General features: G+C 46.5%; 1 long non-coding RNA gene across 1 annotated transcript in view; it reads right to left on the reverse strand.

Annotated features, from left to right (window-relative positions):
- Window positions 1-9,491: 9,491 nt before the first annotated feature.
- Window positions 9,492-21,045, reverse strand: part of LOC126984736 (uncharacterized) — a 34,029-nt gene continuing 22,475 nt past the window's right edge. The window contains exon 2 of the long non-coding RNA XR_007737521.1: window positions 9,492-9,675. This is a non-coding gene — a long non-coding RNA (uncharacterized LOC126984736). The remainder of the gene's footprint in view (window positions 9,676-21,045) is intronic.

Consider the following 21,045-nt stretch of genomic DNA (forward strand, 5'->3'; position numbering starts at 1 on the left):
ATTTTCTTATTCCGCTTCCTTGACCTCATTCTTTTATTCCAATATTCTTCTCATTCATTTGGTAACATTTTTTCTTTACATTTCATTCCTTCTTTTCCTCCAGCTCCTCCTTTCCAATAACACCAACAACACCTGCTCAAAAATTAACATCGATGCCAGCACCTGCCTCCTCCTCCTCTTCATCCTCCTCCTCCTCGTCCTCTTTTTGATTTCCTTCTTTCGTCCTCACTTGATTATGTTCCAATTCGCCCCACCCCCTCATCTCCTTCCTCTTTTACTGCAAACATTCTTCTTCCCATTTCTTCTCCTTCATTTCCTCCTCTCGTTTTCCTCCTTGCTGAATCCTCTGACTCACCGACACAAGTGGCCAAGTATGTAAGCAAATTGAGTGGACATAAGTGATGAGTATAATATATATAGCAGCGGTCTATAATCTAACACGAACTCCCTCTTCTCGAATATATATAAAACACAGATAGATAAATAAATAGATAAGGAATGCGAAAAAATGTGAGATATAGATAGATAAATAGATAGATAGGTTGATAGAGAGGGAGAGAGAGAGAGAGTAGGCCTACTTGCTCAACAACCTGAAAATCTACCTCGGCAGGTGTGCGAGGTTACGACAGGTGTATGCTCACCTGCCCACTAAATAAGGGCCAGGTAAGAGAGAGAGAGAGAGAGAGAGAGAGAGAGAGAGAGAGAGAGAGAGAGAGAGAGAGAGAGAGAGAGAGAGAGAGAGAGAGAGAGAGAGAGAGAGAGAGAGAGAGAGAGAGAGAGAGAGAGAGAGAGAGAGAGAGAGAGAGAGAGAGAGAGACTGTGGAGATTTCACCTAGACAGACAAAAAGATCCAATGTAAGAAAAAAGTAAAAAGAATAAAAAACGCCTCGAACAAAATACCTCACAGTCATGACACAAAAAAAGACAGACAGACAAGCAGACAGACACACAGACAGACAAGCAGCCAAGCAGAGAGACAGTCAAGGACACACGATACAGCAATATATCAATGCAGTAAATGACGATTACGTAAAAAAGGAAAAAATAAGTAAAGAAAAGTAAAACAGAGATGCTGGGTGAGGGAGGAGGAGGGAGGGGGAAGGGAGAGAGGATAGGAGGAGGAGTAAGGGAGGGAGAGAGAGGGAGAACAAGACAGTGGAGGAGAAAGGGAGGAGGTGAGGGAGGCAAGGAGGCAGGTGAAGGGATGCTGCAGGGAGAAGAGAGGCGAAGGAGGGAGGGAGAGGAGAGATGGAGAGGAGGCAGGGAGGCTGGAGGGAGGCAGGTGGAGGCCGTCCTTGGCGAGGGTTTGGCGCGGGGCAGACAGGTGCACTGCGTCATTTTTTTACTCTCTCTCTCTCTCTCTCTCTCTCTCTCTCTCTCTCATTTTTGTATTTATCTTGATTGTTTCTTTTTTCTCTATGTATTATTTTGTCTTCCTTTCTCTTTACATCTCTCTCTCTCTCTCTCTCTCTCTCTCTCTCTCTCTCTCTCTCTCTCTCTCTCTAACAGCCAATCAACACCTCACAATCATGGCTACTCACCTGTCTAAAGTGGATCGCAGGTGAGAAGGGAGGGAGGAAGGGAGAGGAAGGAGAAGGGAGGGTATGGAGGAATGGAGGGGGAAAGGGGGGAGGGAATGGAGGGAGGGTCTGAAGTGTTGGCATTCTATCCGTGATACTCTAATAGGATACATAACGTGTGTGTGTGTTGTGTGTGTTGTGTGTGTTGTGTGTGTGTGTGTGTGTGTGTGTTTACATGTTTGTTTCTCTTATCAATGTTCTTTTCATCACTGACATGCTTTACACGCACGCACGCACACACACGCACGCACACACAAAAAAAAGTATAAATAAAAAAATGAAAAATAAAATAATAAGAAATGTAAAATAAAAAGTAAGTAAATGCTAAACAAAATAGAATCCGTTTTTACCAATATTTTTTTTTCTTTCCAATAAGTCTTTACATCTTTTCTCTTTCTCCTTTTTCTCATTTATCTCATTGTCACCTGTCCTCCCTCTCTCCCTCCTCCCTCTCCCTCTCCTCTCCCCTGTAACCTTCTCTCCCTTCTCCCTCGTCCTCCTCCTTCTCCTCCTCTCACCTGCCCCTCCACATCTCCAGTCCCTTTAGTGGGTCATCAGTAGGACGAGACAGGAATTCTTGTGACGGAGGAAAAAATGCGTGATAACAGGAGGAGGAGGAGGAGGAGGAGGACGAGGAGGAGGAGAGAACGTAAAAAATAGAGAAAAGGATCGTTTTTTTATTCAATTTGTTATGCTTACGTGAGAGAGAGAGAGAGAGAGAGAGAGAGAGAGAGAGAGAGAGAGAGAGAGAGAGAGAGAGAGAGAGAGAGAGAGAGAGAGAGAGAGAGAGAGAGAGAGAGAGAGAGAGAGAGAGAGAGAAAAAAAAAACATGCCCCTAATTACATATCTCTACCTGTCTTCGTCTCAGGTAACAAATCAGTCCTGACAACCCAATCCACCTGTCACAATCAACAACAACAACAACAACAACAACAACAACAACACACCTTATACGGCTCCCCAGTCCATATATGTCTTACCTGTGTGTGTGTGTGTGTGTGTGTGTGTGTGTGTGTGTGTGTGTACCTGTGTGTGCGCGCGTGTATACCTGGCCCATCCTTCCTCCGCACACGCCCTTGTCAACTACCTGAGGCGACACGTGGAAGGAATAAACAGAGGAAGTGCTGTAAGCGTGTGCATGAGTAAAAGGTAGGCGTGGACATGGGCAAGGATGAGTAGGCTGGGGAATGGAAGGGAATGGGATGGAATGGGAGGGAATAAGAAGGTCAAATTATGGGTATTAGAAAGGCAAAGAAAGGGGGGGGGGTATGTTTTGGTTAAGGGAGGAGTAAGGAAGTGAAAGGGAAAGGGAGGTGAAGATATAGCAAGAAAGGAATGAAGGGGAAGAGAAAGTGAAGAGATTGAGATAAATGGAAGTAGTAAGTACAAGAAGTGAAAGAGGGGGAGGACGAGAGGGATGGAGAAACGTAGAGGGAGTAAAGGGAGAGAGAGGAAGGGAAGAACAAAAGAGAATGGGAGAATGTATGAGCTGGCAAAACTACGATGATGAGGAGAAGAAGGAATAGGAAAGGAACGGAGAAGGGTGAGAGAGAGCAAAGGGAGAGAGAGAAGAGCAAGAGAAAGGGAGGATGTATGGACTTGAAAAACTAGGATGAGGATGAGGAAGAAAAGGAGGGAGGAAAAGAGTAACGGGGACAGCTTACATAGGTAACCAAGGGAATCACGGTCCTGGAGTTACGTAAGGGTGAGGAAATTATTCATAAGGGAGAAATAATGGCACAGTGGGAGATGCTCTTAATGGATGCTGCGGCCGGGGGAGATGTAAAGGAGAGCTGGAGAGGTGAGGAAGGGAGGGGGGGGAATGAATGTACCGTGCCCGATTAAACATTCCTACATTAGAACCATTAACAAACCTAACCCATAAAAATCTTCACTCCTATTGTCTTCCTCCACCCCCCCTCCCATTTTTTTTTACAAGGTAGGCAACTCAAGGACAGTAAACAAAAACAACAACAAAAAAAGCCTGCTAAACAATGCTCGAACACAAGGGATAAAAAGTGATAAAGAAATGAAGATGCTGGTTGACTCTTGCATAAGGGATTTGGATAGTATAGGGATGAGCAAGAGTAGTACCTTCTCTCATAATCCACTTTCTCTTCTTGCTACACCCTCGATGAAAGAAACAATGTGGGAATGAGAGGGAGAGAAAGGGAGTGTGATGTCGGTCTGGGCGTGGTATGAATCGGAATGTTATAGAAGGAGAAATAGGAATGAGGAAGGAAAAGAAATGTGAGGCTGAAAGGGAATGAGGAAGGATTAGATTAGGTAAAGATGCAAGTATATTGTGTAAAGGATGAGTGGGTGACAATGTGAATGTAATGTTATAGATGGATAAAAGAAAACGGTGCCCGAGAGAGTGAGTGTTGAAATAAGATATACAATGCAAATAGTTGTAGAGGGAGAGAACAAAGTGTGAACAGGAGAGTTAATGCTTGAATAAGAAGATAAAAGGGATAACAACTACAGAGAAAGAGCAAGAGCGAGAGCGAGAGAGAAAGAGAGAGAGAGACCTGGATGCTGCACAGATGGCCGCCTTGCCCTGGACGTCTCCGCTACGCTGTAAGTGAAAAAAGCCGGCCCGGGTATGGACACAATCTGGCAGGCCGAGGAGGTGTGGGTACGAATAGAGTACAGTATTTATGGCGGGAGGCCGACTGCACGGCTACCATATGTCAGCCCCCCCTCCCCTACACCCCTACACCACGCCATTGCCTCCCTCATTTCTTTCTCTCCTACCCACTACCTCCCTCACTTCTCCCTCCACATCTTCACCCACCCAGAACCTCCCTCACTTCTCTCTCTCCCATCCATTGCCTCCCTCACCTCTCATCCCCTCCTGTTCTCTTCCTCACCCCTCCCACTGTCTCCCTCACCCCTTCCATAGCCCCCCTCACTTCTTCCTCCACTTCTACACCTACCCACAACCTCTCTCACTTCTCTCTCTCTCTCTCCCACCCACTGCCTCCCTCACCTCTCATCCCCCCCTGTTCCCTTCCTCACCCCTTCCATAGACTCCTCTCCCATTGTCTACCTCACCTTCCAGTCTCGCCTATTGCCTCCCTCATCCTCCCTACCCTTTTTCGTATCCTCCTGCACCCTCTCTTATATTTTCTTTAGTCTCCCTTACCTTCCCTACACTCCCTTAGCAACCCTCATCCTCTCTACCTTTTCCTTAACCTCTCAACTTCCCTACTCCACCCATATCTTCCTTCCCCTCTTTCTCCCTAGATTACTTCCTTAACCTTTCTAGATCCATCAAAGCCTCCCTTAGCTTCTCTACCTGCCCCTCCACACTCTCTTCCACCTTCGCTGTCTTCCATATTTTTTCCTTCATCCCCATTGTCTTTCTTCTCTCCTCCTGCAGCCTCCCTTATCCTCTCTATGTCTGTTTAAATCTTCTTGCAGCCTTTCCTATACCCTCCCCGGTTCTTTATTAGCTTCCTTGGTCTCCCTCAATCCTCATAAGCCCTTCTTCCCGTTGCCTACCCTCCCCCTCACACCTGCAACCTCCCTTACCTTCCTATGCCTTTCTAAATCCTGTTATAGTCTTCCTTACCTCCGTACCTTTTCTTGCCTTCATTTACCTACCTCACTCATCTCAAAACCGCCTCCCACCCCATCTCACTCCTGCAACCTCCCTAACCTTTCCTCTCCCTTCCTTGTCCTCCCTATGCGCCTCTTTCACCTAACCTGCATCACCCATCCTCAACACCCCACACAATCCCTCCCTCCCCCTCCCTGCATCTTCTCTCTTTCCCCCCCCCCACCATCCCACCCCCTCACCTTTCCTCTCTCTTCCTTGTCCCCCCTACGCATCTCACCCGTCCTGCAGCATCCCCCCTTCCTGTCCCCTCCATTTCCTCCTCCCCTCCCTGCCTCTTCTCCACCCTTTCCCCACCCCTCACCTTTCCTCTCTTCCTTGTCCCCCCTACACCTCTCACCCGACTTACAGCATCCCCCCTTCCGGTCCCATCCATTCCCTCCCTCCCACTCCCTGCCTCTTCTGCACCCTTTCCTCCCCCCCCCCCCCCACCCACCCACTACAACCATCTCACTCTTCCTTGTCCCCCTACGCCTCTTTCATCCGACCTGCATCACTCCCACCCTCCCTGCCCCACCCATTTCCTCCTCCCCTCCCTGCCTCTTCTGCACCCTTTCCTCCCCCCACCCCACCATCCCACTCTCTTCCTTGTCCTCCCTACGCCTCTTTCATCCGACCTGCATCACTCCCGACCTCCCTGCCCCACCCCTTCCCTGCCTCTCCCTGGAATTATAGTCACCCTTAGGCAACAAGTATCTGTGACTATTACGGAGAGGTTCATTGCCCTCCCATACCTACGTCTCTACCTGACCCCTACACCTTCCTATTACCTGCTTGCCCCCCCTACCCTATACCTTACCTTACCTGACTTCCCTTTCTTTCCTACCTGTCCAAGTTTCTCGTGTGTATGTAGCAACTTTGCTTCCCTTTCTTTACGGTAATTCCCTATATCCCTTTTCGTCTTACTTGTTGCCTTTTTGCACTCCCCACTTACCTTACCTGCCTTTCCTTTTACCTGGTGTCTTTTTATTTACCTTTCTACTAATATTTCTTGTGTATGTAACCTCCTTGCGTCTACTTCTTTATTTCTCTATGTTCCTTTTTTTTATATTTGTACCTGACCTTAACTGCCTTTCCTTCTACCTGTTCCCTATTTATTTACCTTTCTACTAATATTTCTTGTGTATGTAACCTCCTTGCGTCTACTTCTTTATTTCTCTATGTTCCTTTTTCTTATGTTTGTCCCTTACCTTACCTGCCCTCTCATTTTTTCTGCTCCCTTTCTACTTCCCTATTCAACTTTCTACTGTCCTTTTATCCACCTCCACCCTCCCTCTTTGCTTCCTTTCAATCCTTTATCTTTTGTGTTATCTGCTAACTCTCTCTTACACTACCTAATCTGTCCTCCCTCTCTACCTGTTCTCCTTCTATTTATCTATCTTACTTTTTTGTGTCTATGTAATCTTTTTGCCTCTCCTTTACTTTTCTATATTCCTTTTCCTTCTAAGTTACCTGTTCGCCCCTTTTAACACTATCTTACCTGTTCTCCCTCTTTACCTGCCCCCCTTTCTTACCTATCTCCCTCTCCTCTTCCTATACGTCTTCCTGCTTCTCATTCCCTACCTCCTCACCTCCTTCACCTTAACAATGCTATTACCTACACGTGTTCTTACCTTTATGTCCCTCCTACCTTAACTTCGACCATCCCTTCTTTGTCTATTTACCTGCTAGTTCCGCTTACCTACCTACTTCTCTTACCTTGCCTTTCCCACCTGTCCATTAGCTCCCCTTCTTACCTCTTCTGGCCCTCTTTGCCCGGTTGTAATTTCTCTCTGGTTAGGAGCTCCATTTCCCTCTTCATTCCTTTCTTCATTATCCAACTTCCTGTCTTTCATCCCTTCTTGATTCTACCTCACTGACCATCTTCACTACTTGTCTATTGCCTCTTCCTTCCTTCCTTCCTTCCTTCCTCCTCCTTCTCCTTCTCCTTCTCCTTTATTCTTCTTTACTGACCACCTTTACGACTTACACATCGCCTTCCTGGTCCCTTCCTTCCTTCCTCCCTCCTCCTCTTTCTCCTCCTTCTCCTCCTCCTCGACCTCCTCCTCCACCTTTCCCTTTACCTGCTTCCTTAATTCCCTTCAACCCCATTAGCTGCCTGCCCACCCACCTTTCTCCTTCCTGATGACACGTGGGGAATTTATACTTTCACGCTGCATCAACGCGCGCGCACACTCCCTCACACTCACACACACACACACACACACACACACACACACACACACACACACACACACACACAGGTATTACGAAACACACCTGGCCACCAACGGAATTATTCGCCACCCGCTGGTGTCTATGCTGGTTACCGTACACACATACACACACACACACACACACACACACACACACACAGGAACCTTAATAATCAATCATATCCATCTAGCCAAGTTTACTACCACAACAATACATACCACTACTACTACCACTACCACCACCACCACCACCACCACATTCATCACCACTATCACCTGAGATCACCACATATAAATTCACCACCACGCCCACACAGTCCCCCCTCGCGATAATCATGTCCTAATTAGCAGGTGTGTTGTGGGAGGGTGTTCTGGCCACACCTGTCCCCTTCTAATCAGCCTCCCACACGTGTCACACAGGTAAATCTGCGTCACTATGTTCTTGTACCTGGGCGCGGTGTTACGTCTTTGTCAGGGGGAGATAGAGTGGACAAGAGATAAGTGAGTGGGTCAGTGTTATTTTTATCTCTTCTACGTGTAAGGAAAGTGAGAAAAGGTGTTTGTTTTACGTACTTATGTTTTATTACGAAGGTGGGTCCAATTCGGTTCCGTAAGCTTCAGAATTATACCGAAATTTCGTTCAGTTACAGCGATTTTACGACTGTTTCCGGTTACACCCTTTTCTGATTTGTCTAAGTCCGGTCTCCCTCTCCCTCTCTCTCTCTCTCTCTCTCTCTCTCTCTCTCTCTCTCTCTCTCCCTGTATCAGCCAATCGAAGAAGAAAAAAACTGAAATGATAAAAAGGAACCCCCAAACCTTCCCTTTGTCCCGCCGGCCCAGCATCCCTCAATTACCTGAGATCGACACGAGCGACAGGTAAAAAAAGACAGGTGTATGTAATCAGGCGGGGATCGCAGGAGCCAGAAGTTGAAACGAGATGAAGTTAGCTCAGCGGCGTGAGAGAAGTTTGTTACCCGTTTTGCTCAGTTCTTTTCAGCTAGATGATGTGGAGGTGTGCACATAAATCGCGTGGAAATGTAGTTGTGAACACGAATAAAAGAGATTAGTCAGATTTAAGCTAATACGTTTGAGAATGAGGAAAAAGGGAAGCTGGATTGTTATTTGTCTGTCCTAAGTAATCTCTCTCTCTCTCTCTCTCTCTCTCTCTCTCTCTCTCTCTCTCTCTCTCTCTCTCTCTCTCTCTCTCAGGAGCTGCATGTTACAGTCGTTTTAGTGCTTTTTATCATTATTATTGTTTATCGTTCCTCTCTGCCTTCTCTCACCGAAAAATAATAAAATAAATGATGGGGGGCGTTTGGTCTTGGCGCCGCAACTACAAGGTCATGTGGCAAAATAAATGGTGAGGAGGAGGATGGATAACTATATTGGAGCATTAACATTCCCAACATAAGAGCGGCGAATACAAGGTGGATTATCAAGGTGAAGTATTAATGGTACGGGATGACGCACGAGTATTAATAAAGGAAATGCCCAGATGAGTTTTCCAGTAACATAAAGGTTAACCGGAATCTTCGTCTGTTTACTTGATTGTTGCTTTCCATATACTTTTTCCCCCCTTTTTCCCCCCTTATTTCAGTTTCAAGACATCCCCCCTTTGTTGACTGCTCATGTTTTTTCTGGAGAGCATCAAATAGTTACTTTCTCTTTTTTTGTCTAACCACTGATCTGCCTCCTCTTGCTGTAAATAATAATGCCAAATGGGAAAAAGTACATAAGAAAATAGAGAATATGTTAATTTTTCACTCACCTTCTCGTCGAGTAGTTCAAGCCCCTGTTCTTCGTCGACACTTCTTTTCCTCCTCAGCGTGACACACAAATAGTTTCTTGTTTGTGCTTTTCAGTTGCACCATTTTTCAGCTACACTTATATAAAACACTTTAGTCCTTGGTTTTCCGTGTATTTGCTTTCATTACAACACTATATTTCGACACATCATTATTACAAAAGTACTGATAAGTATTCGTTGCTTTTTTCTTCTAAAACGATCCCATAAGTTAACTTTATCACTATTATGAAAACACTTATTAGTCTTCGTTAAGGCATTGTTTTCACCACCATGCCATGAGCTCGCCGCATCACTGTTACGAAAGTTATTTGTCTTGGCTTCCATCACAGCGGCATCGAGTCCGCCACATTACTAACGCCACATTACTAACGCCACATCACTAACGCCACATCACTAACACAGAAGTACGTGCTGTCTCTGTGCTGTCTCTGCTGTCCTTTTCTCACCTCCAATAAGAATCCACTCCACAACCTGAGGAAGAAAAAAGCAAACATTAAACCACGAAAATCACCGATAATGAGTTGCCTTAAACTTAAAGAGCAAAAATTAAGTCAGAATCGCAAATCAAGCAAAAAAAGTAATAGCAATCCTTCATTACCTCTAAACGTAAGCTAAAAACGGTTGCCTGCTTGTACTCCTGACACATAACCGTTAAACACCGCGTTCTTTATTCATGCATCAGATAGCGTATCGAGAGAATAACGAGTCGGTGTTGTACTGAGTGTGATAAACAACGATCCAACCATAAAAAATCATCGCCAAGTGTGTCCGTTTGATAAAAAAAAGTATAGATAGAAAGGTGTTAAGAGGATACATGAGACAAGCAAACAGTACGGTTGAGTGGAGAGAGGAAAACCAGAAGGAAAAATGAGAGGAGTAAATACTAAAAATAGGACCATATCGGATTATCTATGTATATATGAATAACTATTTTTTTTTACAGCAATGGAGGCAGCTCGGTGGCAAAAAGCAAAAATAGCAACAAAAAATCCCACTAAATCCTGCTCTGGCAAAAGAAGAAAAAAAAGGTCTAAGGAGAGGTCAGTTACGGGTGGAGAGGTGTCTTGATACTCTCCTCTTGAAAAACTCATGATATAGGTTGATAAAGGTGCAGTCTAAATTGCTTTCGTGTATCTGTATTCCCCCTTTTCCTTAACTTTATTGGTATACGTGTTGCTATGACCTCTCTTTAGTATTACTGGTTCCATCTCCTTGCTTCTTACTCTACTTCAACTTCAAACAAACAACATATACACGAAAGGAATCTAGACTGTACCTTTATCAACACAAAAAGAAACACTGAAACACAAACATGGAGTAACAGTTAACATTTGATTGACAGAAAGAGTAAGGATGAAAAAAAAATACCGAGATATTTGTCAGTCAAGATATATTGCTTGTCATGCACTCATTATAGGGACGAACTGGCGGGCTTATTAATGACGTTCCCGATACTGTCATTAATGGTCTGTATAAGGACGGCTGCAGTGGTGATTGTCGTGCTTGTGAGAGTGATGATAGTAAGGTAACAATTGTCGTGGTGATTGTGGTGATATTATTAGTAGTGGCGGTATAGTAATAAGTGTAATGTTATCTAAAAAGTAATGTGGGTGTTGATAACGGTGGTGGTGGTGGTGGTGGTAGTAGTAGTAGTAGTAGTAGTAGAAGAAATTGGCATCTCTTCTAACTACTCAAATCTTTTTTTTTTCGTTTGTCAGAGGAGCGTCTAACCAGCATTTTTTTTATTTTTTGTTTTGATTTTTTGCCTTTGAGCTGCCTCCCTTGCTGTAGAAATAGTAGTAGCAACAGTAGTAGTAGTAGTGGTGGTGGTGGTGGTGGTGGTGGTGGTAGCATCGGTGGTAGTGGTGTCCTGTGACGTGTGGTGAGCAGGTCCCTTCGAAGGCCATGTGGTGAGCGAGGGTGGCCCAGCACACCTGCCGACACACTCCTCACACCTGCCTCCTATGCCACACACCTGCCACGCCTCCACTACACACCTGAAACACACACACACACACACACACACACACACACACACACACACACACACACACACACACACGCACACACACAGTCATTAATTAGGTTTCTCTGGTCTTATATCGACTGTCTCTGGGCTTCCTGGTTTCGTCTGTCCTAATTTTGTCTCTTGGTTGGTTTCCTATTGATCAGCTGTCTCTCTCGTGTGTGTGTGTGTGTGTGTGTGTGTGTGTGTGTGTGTGTGTTATCTTTTATCTAATATTTTTTCCATTATTTACATATTTCCTATATTTTTGTTCCCTCTGTTTATTCATTTTCGATTCAATATAACTCATTTTGCCACATTCGTTCCCTTTCTCTTATCTAATCTTCCCGTTTCCCTCTCTTATGCTGCTTCCTCCCTTTTTTCCATCTTTTCCCCTTCCCCTTTAACGTTATATTCCTATTGCGCCCCTTTTCCATTACTGGTTCTATCTCTTTACCCCTTTCTGTTTAAAAGTAAATCATGCAACTACCATTCCCTCCCATTCCCTTCTTTCTACGCCCATTTTGCCTCTTCATTTTCCCTTTCCCCTTAACGGCCTATTCCTCTTCTCCGTCTACACTAGCTGGAGGAGAATGGTTTGAGGGGATGAAGGGAAGGGTTGGGGTGAGGGAAGAGTAAGTATATACAGGAAGGGGTTGAATGGGTGACGAGGAAAGGTTGGATTGAAGGAAAGGGAAAGATGGGACTATGACCGGAGGAAAAGCGGAAAGAGAGGGGAAGTAAGATAGGGGAGGGAGCTGGGGGTGAAGGGAGGGGAAGGACGGAGTGAGGGAAAGGGGAAAGGTGAGATTGAGACTATGGGATAGGAGCAAAGAGAGGATGGAAGAAAGGGGAGGAAATTGGGGGACTAGAGGAAAGGTGCAGAGAGGGGAAGGAAGGAAGGAAGGAAGAGTAGGGGGGGCGAAGAGGGAGGATTCAGAGGGAAGAGGGGAAAGGTGGGGTTAGAAAAGGAGCAGAAAGAGGAAGGAAAACAGAGGAGGGGTTAGTTTGGAGGGAAAGGGGGGGAAAGGGGGAGAAAGGTGCACAGAGGGGAAGTGAGGAAGGGAGGGGGGGTAACGGGGGAAGAGGGGAAGCTGGGACTAGGGGAAAGGTGCAGAGAGAGGGGAAAGAAGGAAGGGAAGGGGGGTGGGGGAAAGATCGGGGGAAGGAGGGAAGGGTGTTGGGGAAGGCCTGGGGAAGGGAGGAGGGAGGAAAGGGGAAGGCAGCCTCGCCACCGTTATCGAGCGATGGTTGTCGAGTTGTGCAGGAAACAGGTGAACTTTTGGCCACCTTACCAGTACACACCACCTGCTCCCGCCGCCCGCCACACCCAACACCACCACCACCACCACCACCACCATAACCTTTTGCACATATACCTCTTCCAATATCAACCTCGCCACCACTACCACTTTCCCCACCATATCTATTCATCTATACCTTTTCAAACATCAACCTCACCCATACCATAACCATAACCTTTTCACATCCACCTCTTTCAACACTAACATCACCACCACTACAACTTCTACACATCTACCTTTTCCAATACCAACCTCACCACCAGAACCTCCAACACAACCAACCTCCACTACACATTCACCATCAACCTCACCACCACCACCCCACCAGCACCACAATCAATACCACCAACACAAGACTACCATCACCACACAACCTCATCACCAATACCTCCACCTATTCAACCGACTTTCTACTCCACCAACCTCAACACCACACCGCCAATACCACCCCCAACACAAAACCTACCACCCACCCTTATTCCTCCACATCCACACCACCCACAACCTCCACTAACCAGCTTCACCGCTCACCACACATCGACATTCAACACCTGCAATCCATCACCTCAAGTCCGGGCCATTTCCTCGTGCCCTCCGCCCCTTTGCAGTCAAGAACACTGAACCATGGGAGGATAATGGCGTAATGAGGATAAACAGGTAGAGTGAGGTAGGAGAGTGAGGTTAGAGGCAATATTTTAGGTTCAAAGCGGCGGCGGGGAAGGGAGAGGGGTGTGGGGAGGGGAGGGGGCAGTAGGGCGGCTCAGGTGGAGGTGAAACAGAGGCAGGAGTAATTAGTGTGATCCGGCAGGTTGGTTTTGGGGTGTTGCAGCAGCGGTCACGTCACGGATGATGAGGAATTGCCGTGTCGAGAAATTATTATTGATGTTAGAAGTTATTGGTGTGTGTGTGTGTGTGTGTGTGTGTGTGTGTGTGTGTGTGTGTGTGTGTGTGTGTGTGTGTGTGTGTGTGTGTGTGTGTGTGTGTGTTATTTATGGACTGTTGATTTTCAGTTTTTATTTTCCCCCTTTTTTGTAATTTGGATAGTTATGCCGAAGTTGTTTAGTTAATCAATACCGTGCTCTCTCCTTTTCTTTCTTCCTTCTTTTCTTAATTTTCTCTCTTTCCTTCTACTTTCCTTCCTCCCTTTTTCTTTTTTTCTTTTCTTAATTTTCTTTTTCCTTCTTTTTCCTTTTTCTTTTTTTCTTTTTCTTTTCTTAATTTTCTATCTTTCCTTCCTTCGTTTTCTTTCTACACACACGCATACTCACACACACACACACACACACACACACACACACACACACACACACACACACGTCCCCCTCCCGCCAAACGATGCAAAACAAAGACAATTAAAATACCTCTGAAAACGAACACAACCCTCCTAATATAAAAACCATTGATGCATGTCTATAATACCTAACCATGTACACCTAACATCCTCTTACCCTCACTACCACCACCACTATCACCATCCTCACCACCATCACCACCACCACCGCCTCGGACAGTAACAAAGGCGGGGTGTGCTGCGCGTCACGACCCAAACAGCCTGTCAACACCCGCCCTGTGGCCTTGGGAGGAGCTACAGGCACGCGTCCCGGGGTGATGAGGCCCAGGGGTGAAGAGAGAGAGAGAGAGAGAGAGAGAGAGAGAGAGAGAGAGAGAGAGAGAGAGAGAGAGAGAGAGATCTACCATATATTCATTAGCATCTCTCACACAAAGAAAGAAACAGTAGGTTATGTAATGTCTCGAGCGATGCCTTGATTCCTACTCTTGTCGCTGTTCCCCAAGTCTTCTTTTACCTGATAATATTAAGTCACCTTTTCTTTCTCATGCACGTAAACTTTCCCCTCATTTTCCCCTCATTCAGCTTCCCGCATACAAACTACTTTTCTCTCTCCCTTTTCCTCCTCCTCCTGCCCTCACAAATATCATGCTTCCTTTTCCTCTAATTCCTCCCCCACTTCATAAACAAGCCAACTCATATTTCTCCTCCCCACACATAATGTACCCACCCCCAGAAATCGTCAACCCCTTTTCCCTCTTTTTTCCCCTTAATCGCAAGCAACATTCTTTTTTTCTTTTCCTCCATTACGAATTACCCCTTCCGTTTGACCTAGTTTTTTCCCCTTCCTCTTCCTCTCTCCCTATACTTTCCCCTCTCACAGCACATCCTTATTCCCCTCCCTCTTTTATCTCTCATCCCTACCTTTTTTCTCTTACATTCACCCCAGTTCCCCCTCTCTTTCCTCCCTCCTTTTTCCCTCCACCCTCGCAAAACTCCATTCCCTTTCCCTCCCTCTCTTATATCTCATCCAGTTCCTCCTTTCTTTCCTTCCTCCCCTCTCACAAGCGCCCTCTTCCTTTCCCCTTCCTCTCTGATCTCTCTCATCCTCCTCCCTCTTCCCTCTCACAGTTTCCCCACTTCCCTTTTCTTTTCCTTATCCACTCTTTCTCCCTTCCTCCCTTATCTCTCTTCTCCCCCTTTTTTCCCTCACAAACACCCAAGTTCGTCCCCCTCTTTCTCTTCCTTCCTCCCCCCTCTTTCCCTCCCTCCCCCCCCCTCGCAACAGCCCTATACCATTCCCCTCCACCATCCTAGTCCCCCTCCCTCTCTTATCTCTCTTTCCTCCCTTTTCACTCCCCCAATCACCAAGTTCCTCCCCTCTCTTCCCTTCCCCCTTTCCTCCCTCTCTTCCTTATCTCTCTTTTCCTTTTTCCTCCCCCAATCACCAAGTTCCTCCCCCCCTTCCTCCCTCCCTCCCCCCCTCACAAACACCCCCTCACTAAGCATCACTTCCTCTGGCCGGACAGGAAGCGAAGTGAAAAGGAAACCATGCACGTGTTAACCTTCCCCCGGCCACGCTACCCTCGCCCCTCCAGCCCGTACAGGTAAGGCCCATATCACCGTGCACCTGTCCCTCACCTGCACGCGCTCGCATTTCCTGTCCCCCTCAATTGGACCCCGATTACCTGGCCCCTTCACCTGTTTTCATCTTTATCGTGTTATCTGTGGTTATGAGGATGGTAAAGGTGTAGAAGGGGGTGTTTTAGGGTGTGTGGGGGAGGTTTTAGGCTGGTGGGGAGGGTGTGCGTGGGTGTGTTAAGGGTGTGTTAGGGTGTAGCACGCGGCAGAGCTCCGTCTTACACCTGATGTATTTAGTACCGCCGCGCCCGTCCACCTTTCCACCCCCCCTCCGACCCCCCTCCCCCGATTCCCCTTCCTCTCCCCCGCCTTCTTTCTCTCCGTTGATTTTTCTCCCCGTTTTCCTCTTTCTTGTATTTTTCTAGTTATTTTTTTTTATCGTTGATTGTTCTCTCTCTCTCTCTCTCTCTCTCTCTCTCTCTCTCTCTCTCTCTCTCTCTCTCTCTCTCTCTGTCTATCTATATATCTATCTCTAACTCAGTGTGTGTGTGTGTGTGTGTCTGTGTGTGTGTGTGTGTGTGTGTGTGTGTGTGTGTGTGTGTGTGTGTGTGTGTGTGTGTGTGTGTGTGTTCGTTGGTTGGTGTAAAAATGAAGGAAGGGAAGGAGAAAAGAGGCCATGGAGAGAAGGGTGAAGGAAAGGGTGACGAGAAGGAAAAGTTTGAAGGAGGAGGAGGAGGAGGAGGAGGAGGAGGAGGAGGAGGAGGAGGAGGAAAGGGGGGGGTGAGTGGTAACCTTTAGTGCTGGTGAGTGGCGTTGGTTACCCCCTTCTCTCTCTCTCTCTCTCTCTCTCTCTCTCTCTCTCTCTCTCTCTCTCTCTCTCTCTCTCACCTGCTGCCGATGTCCACTTCCCACCTGCTACTTCTCCCTCCTCCTCCTCCCTCACCTTTCCTCCCTCCACCTCTTCGCCTTTCCTCCCTCCATCTCCTCCCTTTTCTGTCTTCACCTGTAGCCGTTTCCTCCGCGTATTGTTCTCATAATGATTCGAGAGTAAAAAAGCAAAAAAGTGTTGATGAAACGGAGAATAAAAAAAAAAAAAAAAATGTACTGATAGACGCGTGGAAATAGAGTTCACTTAAAATGTCATAAAAAAATAGATGTTGATTATATAGTTTTATTTTTTGTTTGCATAATCCGAGGACAAAGATACAAACCGACAAGATTGAATAGGAAAAATTAAATATAGATATGAATAATAGCAAAATAAAGGTGCACATTAAATAGAATAGAATATACAAAAAAAAAAAAAAATAGTAGAAAAAAAAACGACTTGTTGATTTATTAGTTAATTTTTTTGTTTACTGAATACAAAGGATCTAGCAGTAGTAGTACGTAGATGAATAAACAAATGACGAAAAAAGGAAAATTATAGAAACTTAACCAGTAAAAGAACGTTGCAAGAGCCTTAAATAAGAGAGATGTGTGTGCAATACCAAAACGAGAAAAAAAACACGTAACGAACTAAAACGAGCAAAAACAAAAACAAACAAAAAAGAGGAAAGGCAAACCAGGACACGAGGGGAAAAATGAGGGGCAACGGACGTCTGAAATTAGGGAAAGAGAGAGAAAAAGAGAAAACCAGCGGAAACCGAAATGGACGGAGGAAGGGAGGAAGGAAGAAAGAAAGAAAGGGGTGAGGGGAAAGGACTGAGGGGAGGTAGGAGGAGATGAGGGGAGAGAACCAGAGGGGAAAGGGTCAAGGGGAGACGGGGGAGAGGAGAGGGGAGGGCCAGCCAGAGGGACAGGAGGAAGGGGTTGGACGGGAGGGGAGTAGAGGGGAGGGGAGGGGAGTAGAAGGGAAGGGAGGGGAAAGCCGGACAAGGGGAAATGACGGATTCCCCACAACGGTTGAAGCTTCCTGCAGATTATCCAGCTTTTTGCCCTCATCCTCCCCTCCCCGTCCCCCCACCACGCCGAGGAGAGAATGGGAGACAGGGAGAGAGGGAGTGAGGGTTGAGAGAAGGAAGGAGAGAAAGAAGGAGAGATGCACTGGCTCATTAGGGTTTCTGTGGAGATGAGGGAGAAGAGAAAAGGGAGATGAGAATGGTAGAGGTGGGTGAAGGGGAGAAATGGTTAGACAGGTTGACTTTCCCCTCTTTCTCTTCCTCCTGTTTCATCTTTTTTCGTTTATCTTTCTATTTTTCCTTTTTCGTTTTACTTCATCCGTCACCACTTCTCCCTTCTATTTCATTTTGTTTCTCTCTTATAACTGTTCTTTCCTATCTTATTCCTTTCTCTTTCTTCTCTTTCGTTCTCGTATTTCCATTCACTACCACTTCTTCCTTATTTCTTATCTTTTATTTCTATTTCATTCTGTTTCTCCCTCTCCTAATTATCCTTTACTAACACCACCTACTACTCCTCTTCCACCACCACCACCACCACCACCTCCATTATCGTCAACATTTCCTCTTTTTTCCTTCCATCTCCGTCTATCTTTCCTCTCCATCTTGACCTCTGGCAGGAAGATGCGGCCGCTGGGGGTATCAGGTGACCTCGCTGGGTCATCCCAGGGTACCTAGGGAAGGAAGGTAGGTCCCCGGGGAAGGAGGGAAGGAAGAGGGGAAAGAGGGGGAGGAAGGAGGGGAAGGAAGGACGCGGGGGAGAGAGGGGACAAAGGTTCTTGGCGGGTGGACGGAAGCTCTGGTGGTGCATGGTGGTGGTGGTGGCGGTGTTGAGGGTAGTGAGGGTGGAGGTGATGTTGGTAGTAGTGGTGGTGGTGTTCATGGTGGTGGTAGTGGTGATGGTGGTGGTGGTGGTGAGGATAGTGAGGGTGGAGGTGATGTTGGTAGTAGTGGTGGTGGTGTTCATGGTGGTGGTAGTGGTGGTGGTAGTGGTGGTGGTAGTGGTGTTCATGGTGGTGGTGGTAGTGGTGATAGTGGTGGTGGTGGTGGTGGTGGTGGTTATAGTACTCGGATCTTGATAAAAACTAATCCAATTTAACCGAGTCCTCCCTCCACTACTTACATTCCCCACTTCAAACTACTACCTTCCTCCCCACTCCTCTCCCTCCTCTCCCTCCTCTCCCCTTCCTCTCACTCCTCCGTCCTCTCCTTCATTCACAAAAAAAGACCAGAAAAGGAAACCGTCAGCGTCCGTGTCAAAGGTTAATTCAGTTTTTCCCCTCGCTAAAGATAATGAAAAAGAGAAAGTGAAAAGCAAATACAAACTAAAACCAAATCACTTTCCTCTTCTAAACACACACAATCACACGCATACACACACAAAAAAACTTACGTACAGGCAATATAAAAAAAAACCTATCAAACACAAAATACAAAAAGAAAGTAAATAAATGAGCAAAGAACGAAATAAAAGAATAGAAATCACGAAAAAAAATCTAGAATACACAAAAATAGAAAAAAAAAATACTCCCATCCACACACTCTCTCACACACACACACACACACACACACAAAGACAGGAAAACCTAACACGACACAAAGCCAACCTCACGAAAACCCGTCATACATAAGGTTGGCACCCGTTGGCACTAAAGGAAGACAAACAGTGCCATACCCATTAAGCAGCAGCAGCGGCAGGAGGAGCCACCAGACCAGTGCCACCAGATTCAGGAAGAGAGGGTGAGGAGGTGACGGGAAGGAGAAGAAGGAGGAAGGGGCGCGGGGTAAGGGGAAGGAGAGAGGCACGCTTCCCCTCCTTTCCCCTTGGCACTCCCTTCCTTCCCCCTCCCTTTAGGTTAGGCCACAGGCACCCTCCCTCGGCACTAAACAGGCCCGGATGTGGGATGGTGCCACGGGCCTCTGAGGGGAAGGACCAGGGTGAGGGGAGACAGGGGTGGGGGAGGGACGCATAAGGGGAGAGAAAGCTAGTAACGGAAGGGAAAGGATGCGTGTGGTGAGGGAGAGGAGGGGTGGGTGAGCTAGGGGGAGAAGGGGAGGAGGGGAGAGAGGGGGAGTTAGAGGAGGAGGCAGGAGGAGGTTAAGACAGAGAAAGAGCGGGTACAAGAATATCAATAAGAAATAAGAATCAATACGGATAAAAAAGGAAAAGATGAAAACAGATGATAAGGAAATAAGAATAAATGCAAAAAGATGAAGGAATAGAAGAAGAAAAGGGTGAAAAGCAGGAAGAATATAGACGGATGAATAAAGGAAAGGCTGCAGGAATAGACGAAAATAAAACAAAACTAAATAAATAGATAAATGAAGGAAAAGAGTAAATACGTATATAAAAAGGCTTACAAAAGAGGGTGAAAGCAGCATCGGAGGGAAGTGCAGAAGAGGAAGAGGAAAACGTTAAAGAATATGTGGAAGGAGGAGGAGGAGGAGGAGGAGGAGGCAAAGGTAAAATGAGAGCGTGAAGAAGGTTTAAAACTGTAAAAAATGAAAAAAAAGTAACGTGAAAGGAAAGAGAGGAGGAGGAGGAGGGGGGGAAGGAGAAAGAGGAAAAATTGGAGGAGGAGAAGAAAAAGAACATGAAGAACAAGAACGAGAAGAACAGGAACGAAAAGAAGAGAGGGAAAGTGTACGAAGATGAGCAGATGAAGGAGTAAAACGCGACTAAAAAAAAAATCAAACAGGAAAACGAGGAGAAAGAACAGAAGGAACATGAGGAAAAGGTACAGAACCGGCAGTAGGAGGAGGAGGAGCAGGAGGAGGAGGAGGAGGAGGAGGAGGAGGAAGAGGGCAGCTGTGAGGCACGTGGACAAACCGCTCACTTCCTGGGGCAGAAACACCCACCACAGGGCATCAGGACAGGCCCCGCCCCGCCCCAACCCACTCTGCCCCGCCTTGCCCTAGCCGCATCTTCTCTTTTCTTCCGCCCCGACGCCTGCCCGCCCCAGATCCAGCCCCACCCCGCCCCGCCACGCCATCAACTAATGCCCCGACCCAACCTAAGAAGCAGCTATCATATTTCTATACCTCTTTGATTACTCTTTTTTTTCTGTATTTTCCCATCCCTTTTCTTTGCTCTGTTTACCCTCATTTCTTTCCCTATTTCCTGATGTTTTCCTGTTTTTTTCCTATTTCTTCTTTTCTCTCAATTTTCGTTTCGTGTCTATGCGCTTTCTTTCCCTCCTACTTTCTTTAATTCATCTTCCAACCCATTTTCTCCTTACATCTAATATCCTGCCTCCTCTTCCTAACCCTTTCTCTACTTCCCCTCATCCCCCTTACTCCATCTTTTACTCCTTTTCCATTCCCTATTACTCCCTTCACCTTTCCTTCCACCCTTTCCTTTATTTTCCCCTGTGCATCCCTTCTGTCAACCTTTCCCCTCACCCGCCCTTTGTCTTCCCTTTCTCCACCCCTTAACTACCTTTCTTCTCACCTGCTCTTCGCCTACTTTGCCTCCCTTTCATTTCTCTCTCCTCTCATTCTTCCACCTTGCTCTTCCGTCTCTATCTGTACCTTAATCGTCCCTCGGTCTCCATCTACGTTCCCTCTTTATCTACCTTTACCTCTTCCTCCCCTCTCTGCATCCCCTTCCCCCATCTACCTTTCCCCTAACCCTTGCCTCTCTCTCTTCTTATAGCTCTCCCTCCCCCTCCTTCATCTCTCTCTCCCTTGAACATTTCCCCTTACACTTATTACCTCTCCCTCTCCTTAAAGCCGCCCAACCCTCCCCTTTCTCTCCCTTCC

The sequence above is a fragment of the Eriocheir sinensis genome, chromosome 5 (assembly GCF_024679095.1).
Source record: "Eriocheir sinensis breed Jianghai 21 chromosome 5, ASM2467909v1, whole genome shotgun sequence".
In the NCBI taxonomy this organism is placed as follows: Eukaryota; Metazoa; Arthropoda; class Malacostraca; order Decapoda; family Varunidae; genus Eriocheir; species Eriocheir sinensis.